Below are 24,902 nucleotides of genomic sequence, written 5' to 3'. Positions count from 1 at the left end.
TCTTATAGTTCCGCGTTTTAATTATGATTTACTGATAATAGCTCGATCTTTCTCATGTAATTTACTGTCAGTTATCGAGCAATCATCGTTAGAATATGCAGCGTATACGTAACCTTATCTTAATCATCGATCGTACAACGATGAGATTCCGCGGATGATCGGTTTTCACGCGAAAAGGGTATTCCATTAGCATAACCTAATTAATCGATAATGCGCCGAATGGGCGAGAAAATCGAGGATAGAAGACGCACGAGTCGTTTAATTAACGCTACCATGGAAACGCGGCTACCCCATTACGCGAATTATTTCGTATCTTTATATGGAACGAATTAACTATTCTGTATTGCACGTTCACGCCGTTGTGAAAGCTTCCTTTTAACCAACGATCATCGCGAAACATTCGCCAGCTGAAACGTCTTACCATAATCTATGCAATTAAAATACCATAGAATCCTTATGGTAAGTTGGGCGGTGAAATGATGCGTTTCCTACAAAATATTCATTCGCGATCCATTTACGCGACAACAAAGTAAGTTTCCAGTCTTTCATAATTCGAAATAAAATTGGTGAGAAAAATGCAGTTTTTGAATGAAAAATGCAGTTTTCAAGTGAGAAGAACATTTAGGTAGAAAGTGGGTACGTTAAAAAGCTATCGAAAAAAGTGGTCTTTATTCTGTGACCGTTTTGACGTTTTGTTTTGGCGAACCAGTTTCCCTTAAAATACCATAGAATCTTTATGGTAAGTTGGGCGGTGAAATGATACGTTTCCTACAAAATATTCATTCGCTATCCATTTATGCGACAACAAAGTAAGTAAGTTTCCAGTCTTTCATAATTCGAAATAAAATTGATGAAAAATGCAGTTTTCAAGTGGAACGAACGTTTAGGTAGAAAGTGGGTACGTTAAAAAGCTATCGAAAAAAGTGGTCTTTATTCTGTGACCGTTTTGACGCTTTGTTTTGGTGAACCAGTTTCTCTTAATTTTGTTTGCTCGATTTACCGCAATCTTCTTTCTACATCGGCGGTGATTTCAATTGTGGTTTCGCAGAAATCGCTTCCATTTATGGTTCGGCAAACAAACGTGTTCCTTCGAGCATTAGAAACGATTATACGTTAGTTTCCACGATAGGAAATATTATTTAAAACGCACAAACATTTTCTGTGTATTATATCAACTAAGAACATCAACTTGTAATTAATTGCGATAACTTGACACGCTCGTTTGTCCGTGTATAAAAAAAATTTCAATTTCCTCCGCTTAATTAACAACTCGATCGTAATATCTTCTTAAAGAAAAGTGAAAAAACAAAATCGAAATAAAATATTCGCTCAGCCTTTAAATATTACAACGAGCGAGTAGCGGAGCTTCAATTTCGCGCGCAAATCATCTCGGCCTATATAGTTATTAGCCACGGTTCTTGCGAACAAAACCTCGCCATCCCCCTTTAGCTCGTCCAGCAATTCCAATTAAGCGAGTGCTCAATTAGTCGAACGGGCGCCCATGATCTCGCACACCGTAGGACGCAACAAACGACGCTAACAGTATCAGTGTCGGGCCAGAAACTGGTCTCTAACAACGAGGTGTCGCCGAAAAGCAAAAACCGTCTGAACTCGTACGCGGTTGTAACTCTTCCCCTAATGATACGTTGTCCGTCTAATTACCAGAGCCAAGGAATTAGAAGGGAAAGGTAAATGGCACCGGGTGATGCTGGTTTCGCGAGGATAGGCCATTGCTTGTAGCTCTCTGGCTATCGTTGCTCTTTTCAGTAAACGTCGATCCGGCATCAATCAGAAGCAGCATGGTGCTCGTTAGTCGTGAACGTATGCCACGTGAAACAAAGTCCAGGAAAGTCGAGTCATAAGTCACTGGGCCGAATGACGTTTCGCTTTTAATCTAGGTCGATAACGTGACCATAAGATCGGCCTCTTTCTCTATCTTTCTGTCTGCTGTTCAAGATGTATCGATTAGGCGACTCTGTTCCGTTTCTTCTTCTCGTCTCGGTCAAATGATGGACGAGCTTGCTTTGACTTAGAACGTAGGAGTGGCAACGGTTGATCAGGCATAGTCCGTGGACGTCGATATCTGATACGAGTCAGTTAAGTTGCTTTTTTCAGACCGTCGTCAATGTAAGTAGTTTTGCAAGATTTAACGATGGTCGCGGATGGAACATCCGTTGATTCGGTCAAAGAAAGGTTAACGATTTTGAGTTGGCGGTCGAGGACCCAAAGAAATCTAATTGATAGCTTTGGATAATGGTATCCAGAAATGATCATTCTAGCGGACAATACCTGAACGATCGGTCCTAACGAGATTGTATATGCGTGACTTGTGTATATGTAATAATGAAAATTTGACGATCGACCTAGTATCGTACATTTGAAAGTCTAATAATTACTGCGTTGAATCTTCATAGTGATTTTGAAGGATACTAAAATATCCCATTTCCTATGTACGTGTAATTGGAAATCCAGTGTTTGCGCATTTCACGGTTTTATTTAGAATGGGACGAGGAACGGTACATCGGCGAGGAAATCGATTGCATCGATAGTAAATTTCATTAAGTGACAGGAGACAGATAACGCGACCCATATGCCAATTCGTTTCGCGTATTCGAAATGCCACTCTTCACGCTGTTTAAGGGCATTATTACAGGATAACCGTATGTTCACGAACTCATTGCGCAGGTCGTGGCTATTGTGTCACGGTGCCTGTACGTAACTACACGATGGCAATACCGTGTGGGAAACAACGGAAAAAATAGACGCGCCTAAAATAGACTGAACGGTAAAACGACAGAGAACACACTGGATCTGCACTCGTGATGTTAATCGTTGCATTATCTTGGAAACAGGAGAGATTTCGTAAGAAAGATCGTGAATCGTGCATTACGTAACACGAATTGCCTACCAAGATAGCGGTTAAATACGTATAGTTACGTCGTTACATAATAAAAATGTGGTTTTCATTCTTGACACGATTTAATTTAAGAAATAGAACTCGTTCTTCGTATTGTAGTCATTTGTTCGTATAATTATACATACGTATACTCTGTGATACGAGATAATATTCCAGATAATTTTAGTAATCGCGATATATTTTCGTTAACAAAAAATCGTTTAATGCTTATCAATTTGCAAAGTAATAGCGATTATATCTGGACGTATGAGATAAAAATAGAAATTAAAAAAAAAAAAGTTTGGCAGCAGTAGGATTCGAACTCGCGACGAACTGCTTGCGCGAATATCGCCGTGTTTGAGTATAACATAGTTTAAAATAATCGATAATTATAACGATATTGTTATTTGTTATTGTATTAAAAAAATGCAAAAGAATTTGTCAGAAGTGGGATTCGAACCCACGCCCTCAGAGAGGACCAGAACGCTCAGGAACTCAGTTTTGAACTGAGAAGGTGAAAACCTTGAGTCTGGCGCCTTAGACCGCTCGGCCATCCTGACATGTACGAACATTCGTTCGCTTTATGGATTATGACGACCTGAAATGAATCGATCGTTGTGGTTATACGAATAATTAGTTTGCGAAATTTACGCAATATTAATTTACTCTGAATGCAAATCTTAATTGAATAAATTTTTTATTCCATGTAACCTCGTATCATTCGATTTTCAGTGTCGACTGCGTAGTCGATGTCGATAGTTCTTGTTCCACGTACTTCGTACGATTATTCGACGCATCGAATAACGAATAAAGATGACTAAGGAATAATTTTTACAAATAATTACTTACAAATAAACGTTAGGATTTTACACGCTATTTTTTATTTATTATATTTTATTCGAAGTAAAATTTGCTCAACTCTGGTCTAGACCCATCACTACCAATACTATATATATAACATAAAGTATTAATAATATTATATTTACGTATGCAATACGATATTAATAACATTAAATCATACAATCGTCAGTCTCGACTCATCGCTACCAGTACCATATGATAATAATAAAAAAGAAAATAATATATCTATCTGTAGAATATAACTGCATTAATTCGAGGCCGCTGAATCGTCAGCCTCAACCCATCGCTACCAATACCACTCGTTCTCATTCGTTCTTATCTGAGTGCAAAGACCCAAACGCTGTACCTCTTCCGTCCGAAAAAAGAGAAGAAGCCGAACGTTACAGACGAAGCGAAACGATACAGGAGGAGGGCACACGGTGGTTACGATTCATCGTGCACGTTCCTGCGGATCTCTGGCGGCCGAACCACCCACAACTCCGACAATGGCGTGGGAGCAAAAGAGGTGTCAGTGGCCGTGGCATATCTCGAGTTTATTATACGGGTCGACCCATCTTACTGGTTAGAATGGCCGTATCGAAGACGCGGTCGTCATTACGACCTCGCAAGAGGAGGGTTTCTCGGATGGAGCCTATTTTACGAGCCACGAAGAATCGTCCTCTGGAAGAAGTTTCGTTGGTATCCGGCCGTATTACTCAACGTCTTATGGGATCGTACGGGGGGCTCGTAAATCTCGTCGAATGATTGAGCGAACTACTAATCCGATATATCTATTCCAAGGAAAAAAAAAAGAAAAAAGAAAAAATGGTAATTCGTAGAAAGTTAAGGAAAGATGTAACGCGACAGATGTGCTGCGAGTGGAATTCAAAGGGGAGATGGATGTAGATTCTTCAGACGGTAACTTCTGGAGTTTTTAATTCTTGGATTTTTCAAATTATGATACTTGGAACTTTGGAAATTTTATAATACATTCGGTCGAAATTTCTTTACGAGTATCGATGCTTCGTTTACGAATTTTAACGATTCAATCGCGGTGTTTATGATTCCTGAAGAAAACGATCATACGTAAAAGGCAATTGAAAATAAATTCATATCTACAGAAGGAAATTGAGGGAATTAATCGTCGTTTGTTTTTATCACTGCGAAAAACAGGTTTTATGAAACGATCGAATCAATTGGAATTTAATTAGGGACGCTTTAGAGGCAAGCGACGATAGTCTCGAGTGAAAGTGCGACGACAGAAAAGAAAAACCGTCGCCATGGCGTACATGGAATTACAAGCGCGATAATTAGTCGTGAAAGTGTATCGGTAAAAAGTGTCTCATAAGAGAGGAATGTCTTTTCGCGCAATTATTCTCGAAAGATAAGAAAGAACGAAGGAAGAAGGACGTCAGTGAATGTTTCCTCGTTTATTCTTCATCATAATCATGTTATCAATCTTCTGACTGCCATACGATCGGGAGAAATCGCGGTGACACGACCGCTGGAAAAACTGTGTCTAACCGCGTCGATACTCGATACGTACCGTGAACTCACGTCGCAATTTTATCCAATTAACTTGACGCGTATCTCACGTTGTCTCCGAGGCACCGGTGTTATTTTACACCAGCCACTGGCCCAGATTTCTCTGCGCTCTATACGGACACACTTTAAAACCCTACTCGGTAGGGTTAAAACCACCAAACCGTGCCACGTGTATTTCTATACTCAAAATAATTCTAATCTCTCTCCATATCTGTCGTACCGAAAAAAGAACATAAATCGTGCCATGAGATTTCCATCGAAGCAGCCAGTAGTTCCCTTCTCCGTTATTTCATCGCACGGATCCTGTTCTTTGAGTTTCGACTTTTCGCCACGGTTCCCTTGAAAGCGAAAGAGGAACGCGTGGATTTATACCAGCAGGAAACATGGAAAAAAATATCTGTTCCTGTAGCGTGACCGACGTGGAATGCCAAGATCTGGCTGGTTCGCGATCAAACGGATGAGAGAATCTGCAGCCTGGAGCTGCGACTAGACGCAACGTATGCAAAGATGTTATGCGCCAGGCTATATCCAGCCGGCTACTTGCGCGTTCCGAGGTGAACAAACTCTCGCTGCTTTTCTTCCTCTTCTTTCCATATACCTGTCTCTTTTAATATTGCAATACTTATATTCATCTGTAGCGAGCTACGCTTATTTTATCACAAATAAACGGCAAACTAATAGAGTTTGCCTTCTTCTTTCTCCCGTGTTCTCCCAGTTAGATTGTAAAAACTGAATGAGGGAATACGCTTGGAAATTGTTGTCGTGCCCCGTGTAGCTACATGAGCTGTCATTTTCATTTACGGAATTAAATTGCAGATGCTAGGTACACAGGGCTGACAGATCGATCGTGGGAAATTCGTTGCGAGGGTAATTTAGATTTGTATATTATGCGATAGAACGTTGATAGAAAGATCGTGAAATTAGTCAAAAAATATAATTTAATTATTTTTTACAGCTGCAGTAGAAGTATTTCCTATATGAAATAATACAAAAGATCTTCTTTTATTTCTAACATAATTTCCCACGTTCGTTTGTTATAATTTAATTTCCTCTCTAACAGACTTGGAAGCATAGAAACTCGAAGAAAGAATAAATCGTAACTCTTGCGTAGACTTGCACGTGAGAATCTACGTAAATAACGATATAACGCTATTCGTGAAAATAATCAGACACGCCAAAGTAGAATGCGTATAAACCTTTCTCTCGAAGAAACAGCTTGTGCAACGAGAGCTTTGTATTCGATTTCACGAGATGACTACTATCTTTCGAAGAAGCTACTCTAGTAACTATTCATAGATACAATTATTAATCCAACTGGAACGTTTATTCAAAAGCTCTCTAAATATATCGTCGATATTATATTATGCCATAGAAGACGCGTACACGTTCACGTACACGTAGGTATATTCAAAGCAGGATCATTTTCAAAGACGATAACCACTTATCAGGCTGGAAGTCCTGCGGGGTGGACGTGGCCATCTTACGGCGTATACGTGAGATAATGGCGAAGCTGCTGGCAACTTCTGACGTTGATTCTCTTTTTGGCCGTAAATCGGCGGCCCCTTAGAAGCCGCGATAAATTACTTTACGCCTGAATCGGGGCTAACGCCATGGAATCCCGTGGAAATGCGCGGCGTACAGAGTTCCTGTATAGCGTTCGTTTTGTTCGCGGCTATCGTTCCAAGTGGCTTAATGACTGTGGCACAGGGATCGGTAACGAGACCGAAGTTATGGTTGATAACGCGATTCTTTGAAAATTTTATGAACCGTCTTACGTTTCTACAAGATTTCTGCAAGTGTTCGAATACATTCGCGAACAACCGTGCCTAATACGATCTAACTACCTGTCAATTACGTTGTAATCAGAATAGAAATACTCGAGGGGATGATGAGAATCGGATGAATGTGCATTATGGTGTTGCTAGATCCGTCTAAACGGATACGCGTTGGAACTGGTTTCAACCTCGCACGGAACGTTTCGTACGCGGTTCCTCGAGCCCTTAATCCGACATGCAGATGCGTTATCCGGCAAAAGGGATCTTTATACCACTAGGGGTTTGTCGCATTATGCGCTGCGTATTCGCTACCGTAAATCTGCCAACAGGGCTCACCGGTTGTCAATTATTTCGTTATCATCGTGATAAATCGACACTGTTCGCCGGACAATTGTCGATTGGCTGGTTATCGCACCGGCTCCATCTGCCACTTGTCAGTTGTTCGCTCGACTTCGTTATCAGGTTAACCCATATTGATAACGAGCGGTGAAGAAGAAGAAGAACGTGTCGACACGCAACGACGTACACTTTCGCTGCTACAGAAATTAGACTTTTGATTATCGATTGATTAAATTCCTCAACGAAACTTCGTTACTCATCGTCGATGATGAACACGTCATATTCGATTTGATGCTCTTCGAATCTTCAATAGCGATATTCCGGTAAACATGCTACAAACATACATTGCATCCTGATTGCAATTATGAAACAACTGCAGACGTACAAACGTACGATCACTGGACGGAATGCTTGCCACGCGTGAAACGATTTCGCGAATTCGAAAGGACACGATGGCAGTGTGCCAGGACCCCCTAGATTCTAATCTCCAGTACCAAGCAATCGCCAATTACCTCGTTATCAGACCGAGTGTCAGCCACGTAATACGAATAATAGTAGAAGCATCGGCCGAGATAAATCTGTATCAGTTTACCCCGGCAATGCCGCGCATTCGAACGGATGCGGTGAAACTGGTTTTCTTTACGGCGATAAAAGTTCCTGCGCGGATCCGTTGAACGGAAGAGGGACTGTTGTTTTGGTCGAGGTGCAACCGCTATGAAAAGCCTTCAACACTTTTATAAGAACGCTAAGCGTTTAAATACCGTGGAACGCTATTGAAGCCCGACACGAAACGAACAGACTTTAGAGACGACTTGCGTTTCACGGTGTCCATTTATTTCGCGATGACAGACGATTAAAGGATTTGACGAGGGGCGTGGATATGTGGAACGATCTTTCTGCGTATAACGTACGTTTTGGTTAAATAACGATCGGAAAGTACAGAGTAGGAATAACAATGGAGACGCGTATGACATTCGAGACGGAGATTATCGTAAGATAATTTCAATTTATCTCAGAAATAAATCTTTCAGTTTTTATTTTTTAACTCTTCCTTCTCTCGTTCCTTCTAATAAATTATATTAACTTCAAGCGTCCTCTGTGTAATCCTGTTCCCAAGATTTTAATCGGGCTTTCTCACAGTTCCTCGTTGATGAGTCTAAACGATAGTAAAAAAATGAAAAAGTGAATTTTTTAATTTTTTTTTTTTGCGGTCGACTAATTACGGCTTGTTCTACGAATTCTTGAAATCACTTTTCCATGAGAATTTCAAAATGCTTAATCACGGTTGAAAAATTCATTCGATCAATGTCTAAACAAATGCTTCATACACGATGAATTTTATTGGGCAATGGTCTGATTTAAGGGGGAACGATACGAGGAATAAACAACGTCGCGAGTAAAGGTAGTAGCTCGATAATGTCTTCACGGTGAAGCATGACGGTGCCAGGGATGTTAATGTAACCACGAAGACCAAGAACGACGAGGACGCCGACTAACTTGTGATCCCTGGTCGGGTCGTCGTGACCCGGCTTACATTAACTTCTGACTCCTTCTCTGCTTCTTTGCGTCTCTGTTCTCCTCTTAAAGTCGGTTCACACTGCTCTGATAAGATCGACGCGCCAGAATGTCACGCGTCATAAATATTCCAATAAAACGTCACAGCTGCGAAGAGATCAAGCGAAGCAATTTGGTCGTATGCATTCGAGAAAATTGAATTTCGACGCGAGATAAATGGAACTGCATAAACGGTTCAACCGTGGAATAGAAACAGTGAAATAATCGAAATGAATATTGCTCGAGGAATATCGATTCGGGCGAATAATAGATTAAGTCGAATCGAAGAAAGATTAGAAATTTAAAAAATTAGATTAATGGGCTGATTTATCAGCATCGGGGCTTCCGGATGTGTGCAATGTCTTTACCGGTGTTCTGCGAGCATTGCAATTGGATAAAAATATTCTTGGAGGCAATGGGGTAATTTTCCTTCTGCTATCTTTTCAAATCGATTCCTTTGATTCTGTTAAGAAGATAATGCGCACAGATCTAGTGATTTATCTAGTGATTTATCCAATGATTTCCTAGGATTTTTGAGCAGGGTCACCTAGCATGGTAGACGATTGCCATTCTCCGTTCGAAATCTTTCTCCGCCTTCTCCTTGGTAAGACGATTTCTCTGTTATTCTATCAGCGCATAAATTGTTTCCATTTAAATAAAACAAGGAAACTATCTATAAAATATATGAATAGAGGAAGGAAAGGAAGGAATTGGTATTTAATATTCCTAGCAACCTGCAACTTATCTTAAAGCGTAGTCGCGCGTGAGTAGATTGAATATAAACTAAACTTGTTTCTTGAACATACATATTTATATTTTGCATAATAAAAAGTTGAACCTTTCGTATGGCAAACATGGCGAATATGGAAGATCGAATTTTTCAATATGCAAAATAATAAATCTTACGACGATACGAATGTGTTTCTATTCCTTTCACGTGTGGGTAGAACTTTAAGATCTATAAAAGGGTTCTGTTGCTCCGTTGGCATGAAACGCACGCATGCATCAACGGACACTCGACGCGAGTTCACGTGCGTGTCTTCACTTCCTTGATCTCCATCGAGTCTCTTGCTACGCTCCTTGCTTAGGGCTGACAGTTATTATACGCTTAATCATTGTTTATCATTCCATGGTGTTTACAGTGCACATAATCCTGCCGTAAGAACCGCGATACGAATCGCGTTAATGGTGTTTCTAACGGGAAGACGATCTTCATTCATATTTTTATATCTTTTATGATTAGAATGACAGTGCCTCTCTTCTCTTCCATTATGTTTATCGTAGTACTTTTACGGATGAGAAATCCTACTCGTTATCCTGTTTGTCGACGCAAGTTCAAGATCTCTATGGAAAAAGCCACCTTCCGATGTTCTTACTTTTTTCATTTCATATCTTCATATTTCAGTGTTTCGTATTTTCTAGGTAAATAAACGAACGCATACTACCCATGTCATCCATAACAATCTGCAATCAAATTCCGAATAATATGATTTTCCTCCACCAGTCGCAAACATTCCAAATATTAAACATCTCTGTGACTCGTTGCCAATCAGCAGATTGGATAAAGTCACTGTCGGGCATCAACGACCTGGACAAGAATCCTGTTCAAATTAAATTTCGCATAAAAAGTCTCTCCGCCAGTCCGAAACATTCCAGATCGTAATATAAACGCGTGAAACATAAAACGTCGAGGGGCAATTCTCAAATGAAATTCTCGGTTGGTTCGCGGATAAATTCCTTACGCCACTTCGGCGTGAACACCGTCTTAATCCCCCGTGAGATTGGCCAACCGGTGAGACGAGAGTAAATCGTTGACATTGCGATTGACCTTTGGCAATCAACCGGGTGACCATTGCGCAGCCGACGATACTCGCGGTTGTTTCATTATAAAGACACCGCTAATCAAGTACGTCCGATCGCGAGATGAGATGCAAGCTGGTCTTCTATTAGCTGTGCCAGAGCCAGGGTGGAGATACGTCGTAAATTGAATGCTCGTTCGCGAGGAAAAAATTCAATCTGGTAATCGAGGGTAATATTCTGGGTAATTGGATACAGAGTAGGTATTTAATTGACTGCCTGTTCTATACAAGGATTTGGTATCGGCGCGTTACGTGCTTCTTCCATAATTAACAATTTTTCTCTTTGTTCTTCTATCTTTTTCTTTTCTTTTCCTTTTTTTTTTTTTTTTTTGAGATTACGATGGCCAGTTTCTCTTCAATTTCAACTCAACGATAATTTCAGACATCAGAGCGAATACTTTAAGCGAAAGAATAGAATTTTCTAGGGTTAATCGGTGAACGTGGAAATTGCGTAGACCTTAAGAAAAACGTGGAATTGCTTTAAAGGACTAACGACTTCATTAGTATAGTTCTTCGAAATATTTACTCTTATTCGCTTTGTATTCCTTAAACGTCGTTGTGTGAAATTCTGCTACCGTTTTTCCAACAGAAGGTTTTCAATTTATCGCATTCGCTTACCCCGAAGACTAGTCGTTAGCGTGTAAGTTACCGGGACTGAATTTTTTTATAACGATAGAGACGTTGCCCTAAAGCATTCTATAACCACATGTTCCAGTGCTTAATTTTTAATTCTTTAGCACGAGGCGAAGCGAAACGCGATCGTCTACATCGAACAGCTAGCATCTTCTAACGGTAACGGCACCCGTTAAGCTGCGGTTACGGTTGACGGTCCCCAAGACCGGCATCGAGTTATGGTAATGCTCGCCGCGTAATCAACATGCGAAAAGGCTACTTATAGTGGCCAGGTTGATGTACAGGCGGCTTCCTGGAGAATCTACGACTACTTTCAATAATTGAAGCAAAGTGAATTCAGGGATTTGGATAATATTAAGCCGTTGCACAGGTCCTAATCGTTGTTTCGAGGAGAAATGATATTATTATTTCAAAATGAAAATTTAGGATTCAAAACGAAAAGTAAGGATTCTCATTTTTTTTCAATTTTTAATAATTTTGAACGATTCGTAAATCGCTGAATTTGGAAAAGAACGATAAATGTTAAAAAAAGAAGACACGTGGGTGTTGTTGAAAAGATTTTTGTGACCTGACAACGAATCGAATAGAGTCGAATTCGATATAAAATAGCCAGAAAAGATACGTGAACCAGTGAAATTGTTGTTTCGTTGAATTTAGGTTCTTCTCTACGTGGGTGTTTGTTTAAAACCGCGTGGATAATAGAATTGGATGTTGGATGTGAGTCAGCAAAAGAGCACTGAGAATAGGAATGGGCCATAAAGATCCTTAGATTGTATATATATATATTTTTTTTTTTAACGACTTCTAGATTTCGTAAATGTCAATAAAAAGAGGGTGATCATTTGGATGGCTACATACAAGGTGGTCTATGAACCTGTCTCTATAATACAAGTATTTGGATTAAATGTCAAATGCTTATCAAATGAGAAATTTCTCCATAAAAGTCTCGGATCGTCTTACGTTTCTCAAATAATTAGTATATCTTTCCATTTTCATATTTTTACGACTTTTACGGCAACTATCTGAATACTTTTACGCGTCGCCGTATTATTAGGTTGTCCGAAAAGTGTCTTTTTTTATAGACTTTTACGACATGAAACCTAATCCGTCAAACGTTGTAGATAGAACAAAATGATGATACGTGAAACGGAAAATGTTGTGTCATTATTTCCTTATAAAACGAAAGAAACTTTTCGGACGACCTGATACATAGGATCTATGCGATGAATCAGACACATTCGTAGTATTTCATATTTAATTTCACAAAATTATTTCACGATACTGACAATTAACGAGCATCGAGAACACGAAATCTTCTATGTATTAGATTAAATTGCCTGGAAACGTTATTGGAGCAGGATTTCAGTGAGAAGATTGTTTGCCTCGTGTATTAACGACGGGGGCATCTGGTTGCAATTACTTCGGTTTCAGGGCAACGCGTTTCATTACCGCAAGATTGATCGAAACGAAGCTCCGTTTATTATTATAAACGTAGCTTATGTAGCTACGTAGGCATCGTGTAATTTGCATCGAGCGTACACATTTTCTTGGCCTCTGCGTGTAACAACGCGTGGATTTCGCGAAAGTGTGTCAATAATGAATGCGGCGAGAAGAATTATGAGAAGGATGAGACCGGTCCACGCTGAATAAATTAACCGGCTCGTAGCAGTTTCGATATAGTAAATGTTTTTTCATGATACCGGAATTAATTGCACCGGTTGTAAGAACATGGATCTTTGGCTTTCTTTAACGCGAGCCAGCAGCGTCGATTAAATCTCGACTTTGGTCGTTCCACCGCTCGGATTACAAAATCTTCATTGTAATCACCTATATTTCCATGAAAATTTTCGTTCACCCCGCCTTTTCGACAGGCGATGAAACGATCGTAACTTTTGCAATATTTTCAGGTTGACTTTCCAGTCGATTGCAATGTAACGTGCAACGTGTAAAATGCTGATAGGAAATAATAATAAATAATAACGAATCGATCAATAACCGATAGATGCCATTAGTTTTTTTATATTCCATAATCTTCTCGAAGTCTTCTTCGGCTAATCCAATTGTAATTGCATATTTTTCAACTGCACAAGGTATTTCGTATTTGTAACATATGGCACCCACTTTAGACATACCACGTGTCACAACTTTTTACAGTCGATTTTTATACCTTTTACAACTGTTTACCTGTACGAGAAATGCTGGAATTAGTCATCTTCGACTATGGCATTACATGGCATTACAGTCATAAATTTTCTGAATTTTTCAAAGAATTGAAAATCAGTTTACCAGCTTACCATTCATCATTATAGCTTTCTCGGCGTTGAAATTCCTCCAGCTTGTACCAACTTATAGGCTGTACGTCAATTACGTTCGATGCTCGATTAGATCAAACAGATAAACGAACGAAGTTATTCGAGAGATGTAACATCTGGTATCATCTCTCGTTGTGTCATTTCAGGTGGCAGTTGTTCTCGCTGATCATGCGAACGATATCTTCAACTTTTTATCGAAAAATTAACTCCTCACACCTCGTTTCATTTTATTAGGTTGACAACTTTATTTACGTTTCACTAACGTAGACATTTCGAGGGACGTTCTAAAAGTTATTTAAAGAACATAAAGATACGTATGTGTATCTGAATTTTTAAACGAAAGATAGCCATATATTTTATAAGTTACTTGTTAATTGGATAGCTTTCATACGAAAATAATAACACTCTATCAAATTTACTGCTCAATCTACGAAATATCCGTGCAAGAAGAATTTCTTCCACAAAATGAGATTCCAAAGTATATGCTAATCCCGTCAACTACAGAGACGATTATTATTAATATGTAAAAATTCTCGATGTATATTTATCTCGTAATATATTTCGCTGGTTCTGCTGATCTAACGTGGGTAACGTGAAAAATCGTGGCTACGGTCACGTTCGAAATACACCGGGTGATATTCAAGTTAATCGATTCCAAAATACACGTTAATTGCTCTGGAAACCAGTTTGGAATTTTTAATGAAACCGCTGGTAGGTACATACCGTTAGATTAATCGCTCGTTCGTTTCTCAAATAAGTTTAATTCCAACCCTTGAACATCGTCCTGCTGGTTTTTACCGCGTCGATGAGAGGCTGGTGTCCGGCGGCGAGCGACAAATTTAATTGTAAAATCGACGGAAAACTCGCGCGAAACCGTGTCCAGCTCGAAGATGATTAATCATCGTAATGGTCGCGTGAAATAGATTGAAGTTTCCACCTCGTTTTATCTCGTTCAGCGATGTTGGACGTCGTTGGAGAAAATATAGCGCGATGGCAGTGCGTCGTCGAGCTATGGGACAGAAAACGCGTTGCTCGTTAGAAATGCGAAATGATGGATGAGAGGCTGGAGATCGGTGACGATTGATACAAAATTACTTTCGTTCCATATGCAATGTCCCTCGGGATTTATTATTTCTCTTTTTATGTACATCCTCGAGACACTGTTCTGTAATTCCTTAAAGAATTATAGGTACGAATTAATGTGACAGTTTTGAATATAAAAAGAAAAATAAATTAGCTAGATGGGAATTGAATGTAGGAACATACGTGTTAAATTGACAGCTGCGATTACGGCGCGTCTCTTCGTTATTAATAACGTCTCGATTTTTAATTAATAAACATAATCGAATTCATCAACTTCTTGTTTATTCGTTCCACGGTAGTTTCTCTCTTCCTTATGACGTATCTTAATTTCGCTTCGAAAGCTGTGCGACTCGAGAAACATTTCATTAATGGAATTTATTAGTCGTGAAAAATAATTCGTATTCGTAAGGCAGAATTAAGTTTTGTCAGTTTCGATTTATAACTCTAAAAACACGTTAAAGAAGTTCCTCGTTGTGATAAAAAATGAAAATAACGAAGAGATAATAAAAAATCGCTTTCATATTCGAGATACTATATACCGGCATAAGCAATTCATATAAATTATACTACCCTAATAATTCATTCTAAGACTATAAAATTGTCTCATAATCGTATAAAATAGCATTTTCACTAACTCTCCTTTATTCGTTGCTTGGCGTATCGTCAAACCGTGCGACTGGTCATCATCATCTCTCGAAATAAAAATCGACAAATCGAAATAGAAATCGAAATTCTTGAAATCCTATAAGAAATACAAAATATCCTGGGACAAGTTGGCTTATTCTAGACGCAGACACGCGTGTACGATTGAAATCTTGGTGGTGATAGTTAATGATAGAAGATAGGCGTGCGAGTGCACGAGTCACGTTTATTCGCTGAGGAACCAGTGTGGAAGTCGGCATGTAATCGCGATGCTCGACGAGCTAAATACGTCGACAACGGTAGGCAAATAAAACGCGTCGACAACCAGGTGACTCGTACAGGAATGTGGATCGACCGATTAGAAAATTGAAAAGAACGGAAGCGTCGTGGGAAGTGTCTCGTTCCAGACAGATCTTCCGCCGTGACAGGAATAAATTTCATTTAAATAGATCGAGAACGACACGAACTTCGTTAATTAATAATTAAGTCTCGCTTTTTGACAGACGTTTCACCGGGAAAATGTTGTACGTGCTTTCGCATAGGAAAGTGTATTTTAATCGGTCGACGGCCGTGAAACGTATGGTGAAATTATTATGTAAAAAAACTGCAGTTGAATGATTTGTAGTTAGAAATGTAGTATCGGTGTAACGGGAGACAGATACTTCGTGAAGTATAATTGGTATCTGTGATACAGGATGTTAGGTGTAAACGATACGTACAATTAGCGTGGTAATAAGCGGTAGGTTGTATGTTGAATTAACTGACTTTTATTGTTACAAAAAGCGTTCGTTGCCTTGCAAGCGGCATAATCTTCTCACCATTAGTGAAAAACTACATTAGCTGAAGCTGAAAAATACCAGCCATACCGTTTCCGTTAAAAAGTCAACTCGAAATAATTTCACTTTCGCCTTTCGTCTATCTCGTGAAGCTGAAAAGTATCTAAGGAAATCTCAAACGTTTCTTTCAGGCTATATCAAGAACATTTAACATTTCGTTAACATCTATTAATGTCCATTACGGCGATGAAAGTGGCCAGCCACAGTTATAACGGCGAACGACGTCCAGAGGAGACTTTCGTGTCAGTTCTTGAAAAAGAAACGAAGGAGAGAAACCATGAGAAAGCATGACTAGAAGGACGTTATACAACGCGAACGTCCACCCTTCAGGGTGGAGTGTCATTATATCGTTTATTAAAACGTTTTTCCCAAAATGTTGCTGCGGGAAGGAAGGAAGGAAACGAGCGTGGAGGTGTGCTCCTGCGAAACGTTATTTCGTAATTTATCTCGGGGATCCTCTGTGGTTGCTCGTTTCGTAGCTGTTACTCATAGGAAAAGCTTGAAAGCTAATCCAAATCATTTTCCTTAAACCTCCAAAAATTAATCACAAATAATAACTGTAACGGTATTCGTACTTGTTAAGATGTTAATATCTCGTCATAATTCTATACGAATACTAAAATTACTGTAAAAAGCCTACTATCAAATTCTTATCGCTACTAAATTACTATTAAAACGTCGCTATTAAAGTCACGTATCGATTAAAGCCAACGTCGTTAAAAGGTTAATTAAATCTGTCAGAAATTACACAATTCCGCGCAAGTGCTTCCTACGAGCGAATTGTCCAACGTAACAACCACGATAGGGATCTCTCTGTACTTTCGTAATAAGGGTCGCATTATCAAGATTACAAAAGACCTTGGACGATGGGGAGTTTGAAAATCAACGGTGGGTCGACGCCATCGCTGCCCGCAGCGAGAATAGACGCTGATGGCGTTAGCCTTGATAATCTCGACTATCTCGGACAAAGTGTCTTGCATGGTGCCTCTGCGTTCATGCAGTATCATTACTATAGTAGATCAACGGAAGTGTAGTCGCCAGTCTTCTCGAAGCTGTCATGTAACAAGTATAACCCGACACTTGGCGTCGTTCTATGGTGCGTCAGACTTTTTTGCCCTTCGATATTAGCATTCAGCGACCGGACGTTGATGCGCTCAGAATTTCATTTATTTACGTCCGATGAATCGTTGCCATGTTCATTCAATGGGAAACATTTGAAGCTGGAATTTGTAATTCTTTCTTTCGTTAATCTGCTATCGCGCGATGTCGCGTGCCCTTCCATTCTCACTGAATTTTTCTTTTTCTTTTCTTAAAACTCGTCAACCTGCCATCTCTCCTCCACCACCGAGCCAATCAACTATTTTATCTACTCCATTTAATTTCCACTATTCGCCGAACGGGATTTCTTTGCTGGCGGAGCTTTTTCGGAGAATGTTTGCAGCTGCGCGATGATTCGTTCGACCAGTTTAAAACTACACTTTCTTGCGTGTACTCGTTTACTCGGTCGATGCAAGTGGGCGGGCGTATTCTGAAACGCGTGTAACAACAAGAAACCAGCTACAACATAATGCAACTATTTTCCATCATTACGGAATCGCAGCGCGTACGCTGTGCCCGAGCTGCGTGGCCGTTTTATGCCATTTTTAGAACGTATCGTCTGCCACGTCCCGAAAGAGAGAGTATACCGTCCGATAGCTTCTTGTCTACGTCGCGCGGCGTGCCTCAACTCGCGCTTCGACTCTTCTTCGCGGAATACAACCTCTCGTTATCCGAAGCTTTTACGATCTCCAGACGCCTGCATTGAGTTATTTCTCCTTTATAAGGTATTGCTTTAAGATTTATCGAAACTTGCACGAATTAACGGAGTAATTAATACGGAGTATTAACGAATAGAGAAATCTCTCTGTTTCCAATGCTATCGAGTTTGATTATTGTTTTCGATTCTCCAATGAACCCTGACAGCGTAAATATTAGTGGCGATGAAAGGTCAGGCGAGTTCGAGTCAGCACAGTCAATGTGTTTAAAGTTCAACCGCGTTCTTTACAGTTTCCTCGCATTAAACGTCTTCTCGTTTATAGTAGCTTGAAATTAAAATTAGACTGGCAGATGCTGTCTTAATTAACTACTGCACAGAAGCAACGATTGGAAACATCGAAGACCGAATGAAACTACATTGATTTCAATTTCGATGAATCGAACCGTGTAAACGGCTCTTACAAGAAGCGTAACGAACCGGATACTCGATGTTACTGCTAACAGCAGACGGTCAATTCCCTCGTGCAACGCGCCATGCAAACGTTTCTTGTACAATTCTCGATAACTTGCAATAATTGTCGCGGTAAATTGTTGCATCCACGGTATCGGTTTTCTTTAACTCGCACCAGGCCACGAGGCAAACATAGTCGGACAAATTTACATTTCTTGCCAGGTCGTTGGAAGGTTCTACGACGGTGCGTGTCGTACGCGTATTTCGCTCGTAATAGTCGCGTGAAAGAGCGACGAAAGAGGAGGAAAGAGGCTGCTCCAAATAAAATGGCAACGCTAAGGGAAAATAACACGTAAGTTGCACGCAACGAACGTATCGCGCACGATGTCCCGGAGGAACGGGCATAGCCGTGGAATCGAAGCTGGAAAATCGTGCGTGAAATTTATAACTAGCGAACACCTTTTTCTTTTACGTGGTCGGTTCGTTGCGTACGGTCCACAGGTGTTCGTTAAGGGAGGAAGCGAAGGCAGCGTGTAACTGATTCTTGATTTCAGACCGGTCGTTTCATTCTCCGCGTTCGCCTCTCTTTCCAAGGGGAATTCTAATTCGTGACTAGATTCAAGATGGAGCGAATGATCTTTCATGGGAAACTGTCACGTTCATACGTGTCACTCTTTCTCTTATACGAACGAGTCGGTAACAATTGCAATTTGAAGATTTCGTTCAGAAATTCTAACTCTTAACTTGCTCTACGTTCGAAACGTATCTTTGCAGAGCAACCAACCGCTCCATATTATTTATGCACGAACGTAATTAGTTAAAAATGACACTTTGATACTTCGTGTTTCTTATTCGTAAATCTTTTTACCAACCCTAGGCCAACCATAATTTCACCACTGGTAAGCAATACGCTCGATCCCCAATTAACCCAAGCACGATCTCAGCCAACCCGTTCGTCCTCGAAAACCCTCATCAAGAGAACCGAACCTCCAAACCCAGGAACCTAACCACTTAGATCTCTCACGAAGTCCATAAAAGCCTCAAAAATCGAGCTCGTAATCGCAAATCGGTTGGTCGATCGCACGGTCGCCGGTCGGTTTCATGTTTCATAATCAAACCGTAAAACGGAGAGCGACTATATACCGGCGGATCACGCCGGTTGAAAAGGCTCTGGCGGCGTGCAACCATGTTCCCGAACACAATAAAGCATCCGCTTTACGACGATGCTACATAGGATTTTATTATAATGTGTAGAGATCTCCCATGCTTATGGCATGTAAAGATCAAATCCTCCATTAATACTCGTAGCAGTTAACTAATTCTTTGATCGTCTTCTTTCTCATACGATACTTCTCTCTCGTCGATAGCCGCTACTCTTCTATACTTGATATTTGTACATTTTTCCGTACACATACAGGGTGTCAGAGATTTCTGTCGACAAATTTTTCCAACACGTTTGGCAGGCTACTTGGAGCGAAAGATGTAGCAAAAACCATGGGCCTACTCGTCTTCGTTCTCGAGATACGATAGGAAAAGTAGTATAAACAAGCTGCTTAACTTCTAACGCGACTGACTATTTTTACTGTCTGTTTCCCTCTTATCAATGCAGAAAATCAAAACGTACAGCTCGTTTCAACGAGTGCGACAGTGATGTTCTAACTCGACAACGAACGTACCTCGGAAACGAGGACGAACCAAGCCACAGTGCGTGTAACGTTTCTTGCCCAAAACGACTTCCCAACCCAACACGTTGGCAAAAATCTTGTAGATTGAGATCTAGAACACCCTGTAGATGTAAATAGGATATTTCACCGTTTCGAAGTTGCCGACGGCGAGTCGGTATCGTGATACTCGATTCGCCTCAGTTCGCGAGATCCGGACTGTGCAGAGACTCTTCGAGATAGGTCTCGTCGTGTAGCTGCCGTTTAACGTACGAGACGAGCGGCAACGAAAGCAGAGAACCCTTCGATCCTTCGCTTCCTGCATCTGGCTATGCCAGATAACCGGGCACAATTGACTCGTAATTCATTTGCGTTGCCGCGTATCCTGTGTAATCGATGCAGCGCAGCCAGCCTCTCGTCGTTCAGCTTCCACCGACAATGAGTCGCGCTGTGTCGAACGAGGAAGAAGGGCGAAGCATTTGCATGGCGGGACGATTATATCGTGCGTAGCCGGTGAACAGGGATAGAAGAACAGGGAAGAAAAAGAACACGGACGAACGAGGACGCGAAATCGATTAAGACCCTCTTAATGCTCCCTTCCACCTCGATCCGGCGCGGTCATTTTTCATCCAGGCCGTCCTTCCAGCTTCTTCCTCTCTTCTTCCAGCCTCTGTTTACCTTGCACTCTGCCGGGATGGATCGATCTCGGCGAGTTCGACGTGCGCACGATCAAATGAGTTGGAAATCACCGCCCCGGACCGTTATAGTTCCACATGCGCTGGACAACGTGCTTCGTACCGCGCGATCCGAGTGCAAGGCGTTCTCCACGTACATAGTTGCGCGCAATTGCATTCGCAAAAGGCTTACGGATTAGTAGGAAGTTCCTTACGAGGATTATCATTTGGTGTTTCGCGTTTGTGAGTGTTGATAGTAACGGAGGAACGCTGGGTGAGTGATGTGTTGTAGTTTGTGGTGTTGGACCGGTTTCTGTATCGCGGAACAAGTAATTAATCCATTAAGGATCGAGATAGTCTACGATAAAGTTTTATAAACTTGAGGAATTTGAATGGAGGAAATAGCGACGAACAAAATATTAAACGAATTCTTGCAATTCCTTCTAATTCCTTTTCACAGCTACAGTGTTGAAAAGCGGAATTGGAGAAGGTAAATTGGACGATAAAATTGCGAATGTTAATGACGCAACTTAATAGAAAATTCATAACCATCGAATTGATAGTTGTGGAAGAATATAGAAAATAAAACGAAGATTTAAGAGGAAAGATCTGCATCAGCCTGGCACGGCTTCCGTACAGAATGGTGCTTGGGATAAAAAAGGTGGTAGAATAAAGTAAGGAATGCGCTTGACCTTGAACCTTTAGGTCTTGGGGTTATAACCGAGTCCCTCGCGTCCTGTTTACACGGTAAAACGTTTCCTTCAGGAAGATATCTTCTTCGATAATAACGTAACATCCCCTGTTTTCCATACTAAACTTTCATCGCGCAATCATTATATCGCTAATTAATAGTCGCTCGCGTTTTTCCATAACATCAATTTCCAATTTCTTCGTAATTGATCTCAAATTTAAATTTGTTCTACCCTATTACGAAATCAATTTCGAAATTTCACAAAATCGTACGGTGCCAGGAAACGAACTGACGATTCTATCGAGCCATAATTTTTTCCATTCGTCGTATTACACGTTTGAAACGATAATAAAATTATCTTATGCCGCAACGATAGAACTAAACCTGCGAGAAACGAATTGTTCGATCACGGAACACTCGGTCGGAAATGGACCGAACCTTTGACCAAAAGCTTCGATCAAAAACTTGACGATTCTCGGGGAAAAAAGAATGCGAGGATGTGGCTGTAGCAAGCGGTTGATCTCATCCGAGGAAGCAGATCGCGGCAGCTGCGTCTGGCCCGCTGCGCGCGTATATGGAAATATAGCGTGTACCAGCCATACCGAGCAGGTGATCCGGCTCTTCTTGCCGGCCACGATTAATGCGGGGCATTTTTCCCTCAGCTCCTGTGAATAATACCGGCGAATTCTCCGCGGTATTTCGCATTCTTTTCGCCGGACAAACACCGATTTCTGTGCGCGTCCGCCTCACAGAGGAAAAGAAACGGCCGAGTGGATGCCTCGCGCGTGTAATGTATCTTCCTGAGAGAAAGGAACATCTACATACCGCGAATTCAACGAATGTACCAGAGACTACTTCCAGGGAGTAGCTAATGGCCGCCGGTTGTTTCGAGCGATCGTTCGAAATCGAAGAAAATTCTTTCCTCGAACTTCGAAGAAGTTTCTTTCTTCGTCTAAACCGAATGGAAAACAAAGCACGCATAATTGGAATATCTTAGTTTTCAGGGAAAATAGGAAACGCGTGGGAGTTCGAACAATACCTCTCACTGACAACTTGATCGCCTTTCTTCTTCTTTCTGGTTAAACGTAACGAGCGTTTTATATTTGGAAGAAAAGCGGAAGATGAAAAACGAAAGTCTGCCTTAAACGGATAATAGCCACGCGTTTCTAACGATCATCGAGCATTCAGACAAACTCTGTATCTGTTCGTTTGTTCGGTGAAAATTACAGGTTACCTTACGAGAGTAACAGCCTATAGTTATATAGAGTGATCGTTAAAAATCGAAAGCTATCCTAGTATATTCCTTGCTTCGTCAAGTACGAATAACTGAATTCTTTTATTCCAAAAGAAGGAGGGAAGCTACGTTCTATTAAACTGCATGAATAATCTTATTTCTCAGTAAAGAGAATATATTATTACATAAAGATAAGAAGCAGTTTCGTCGCTCGTTATTCCTACGAAATAAACGTTCAACGATCATGATAAAAATGAACCGATTGCCACCGAACGATGGTTACAAGCAGAAACGCGAGATTTAGAGCGTCATTCCGATTTCTACGATCGAAAGATCGAACGTTCCGATCTAGCTGACTGTTCACGCGATCGTCATCGTTATACCGGTGACTGGAACGACGTGTAGGTCGTGTAGCCAGTGTCGCGGTGACGCGACGCCGAGGCAAAGCACACGGTTTCCGCGAACAGATCTGGATGCCGATTAAGGCCTCGGTGTTTGATATAGACTGCGCTGTCCGTTGTCGTCCTCAGCCTCGTCTCGCGAGAGATCGTCGGCCGCGCACCTCTCCCGTCTTACTTTTCTTTTCACCTCGTTAGAAGCTTTCTCGCGAAATCGTTAGGCCTGGAGAGTCGTACGGCGCCGTTTCCGGATCAGAATTTATAGTTTAATTAGCGTGGCGGCTGCAACGCGTATTTCAGACGTTTAACGCGGCGACAAGGGTAAGACACCGAACAACGGTACACCAAAGCCTCGTCCGGAGACGCGAAACGCGGAGAAATAAGATGGCTTCCGTGAAACTTCCGTCAGGATTATCTGCCTGTCCTTTACCAAACCCTCTCGCACGATAATTTACTAATTTACCAATAACGTTAATAATCTGACGACTCGTAAGCAGACCGCGGATCTTTCCGCGATCATGGAGAATTTAAGAATATATAAAGATCTTCGTATAAATTACAGAAATATGAAAAATATTTCAGGCAAAGTACTAGCGAATTTAAATGAAATTCGCGAGGAAAGAGAAAGTTAGGAGAAATAGAATTTCGTGAACGATCTGACAGGCAGAATGAGAAACGTTTAAAATAATTAGCAGAAGGTGTACTGTGACTCGAGGATACAAACATAGACGTTCGTACGATTTAACGCTTCGCATAATTAATGGCGATTGAATGGCGAGACTAGCGGAGAAAGTTGCAGTATCGAGAGTAATAATAATTAATAACGGTGATCTTACGGAAAGTGAAAGTTTGCTACTTCTTTCTAGGAAGTAGTTTAAATAAATTGTAAAATACTCGAACGAGAGTCAATACGAAAGCAGATATCGTAATTTTATGACATATAAACGTTAAGTAATATGTGTATCTAATATTACGTTACACTTTTATTTTGTTATTATCGATGAAACGATAATATTATGATTCGAGAGTCATACAGGAATCGGCCGATGGGAAACATCGGTTCGGAGGTGCGGATTAGTCGTGCCTAACCGCATCATAGCGTAACGCGAGTCTAATTTACGTACAATAGCAAGGAAAAACCGGGACAATGGTTTATCAAGATGTCTATCTATCGACACGCAACGGGTGGAACCGGTATTTCTGCGATTATTGTCCTGACGTGAATGAATGAATCTAATTGCGATGCAGCAGGTTGAAAAAAGGATGTTGCGAAGTTTTCTGTGGTCGCACTACTGTGTTCGAGTAGTAACAATGAATTAGCGGAGATCGTAGATAGCCGATAAATTATTCCTTTTAATTCTCTGAAAATATTCATTTTTCTACTTTGCATAACAAACTGTTCCGTCTTTGCGTATCGAATATCGTCGAAGTAATTGCTTCAAGAAAAACTCTACATCTTTTCTTTTATAAAAGAAAGATAAGAATAGGATTTAGTGAAAAAAATTGCAAATAAGGAGAGGTCCGTATTATTGTGCTCTTGAATATAAATTTTGCTTTAGATTATGATGTAAGTAGATTTCTATTGCTGTTTCTTGTAGCCTTCAGCTACAGCTACACACCAAGGTTAACTCTTTGGCAATGTCCTTTGCTATAAATATATGAACGTGCTTCCTATCATATCCTTGTCGTATCGTAACACTGAAAGAGTAAGGATCTGGATCGGC

At 40.7% G+C, this 24,902-nt stretch overlaps 1 protein-coding gene and 1 non-coding gene across 5 annotated transcripts in view; one reads left to right on the top strand and one right to left on the bottom strand.

Moving 5' to 3' along the window:
- The window catches only part of Dgo (ankyrin repeat domain containing protein 6 diego), a 139,613-nt gene that overhangs the window by 98,141 nt on the left and 16,570 nt on the right, over window positions 1-24,902 (top strand). The gene's annotated exons all lie outside the window — the stretch shown is intronic.
- Trnal-caa (transfer RNA leucine (anticodon CAA)) lies at window positions 3,336-3,456 on the bottom strand. Its single transcript has 2 exons — window positions 3,419-3,456; window positions 3,336-3,380 (listed from the first exon to the last, which is right to left on the bottom strand). It is a non-coding gene; the product is annotated as a tRNA-Leu (tRNA).

The sequence above is a fragment of the Bombus fervidus genome, chromosome 16 (assembly GCF_041682495.2).
Source record: "Bombus fervidus isolate BK054 chromosome 16, iyBomFerv1, whole genome shotgun sequence".
Classification (NCBI taxonomy): domain Eukaryota; kingdom Metazoa; phylum Arthropoda; class Insecta; order Hymenoptera; family Apidae; genus Bombus; species Bombus fervidus.
The sequence above is the reverse complement of the archived record's forward strand: the minus strand, read 5'-3'. Positions and strand labels throughout refer to the sequence as shown.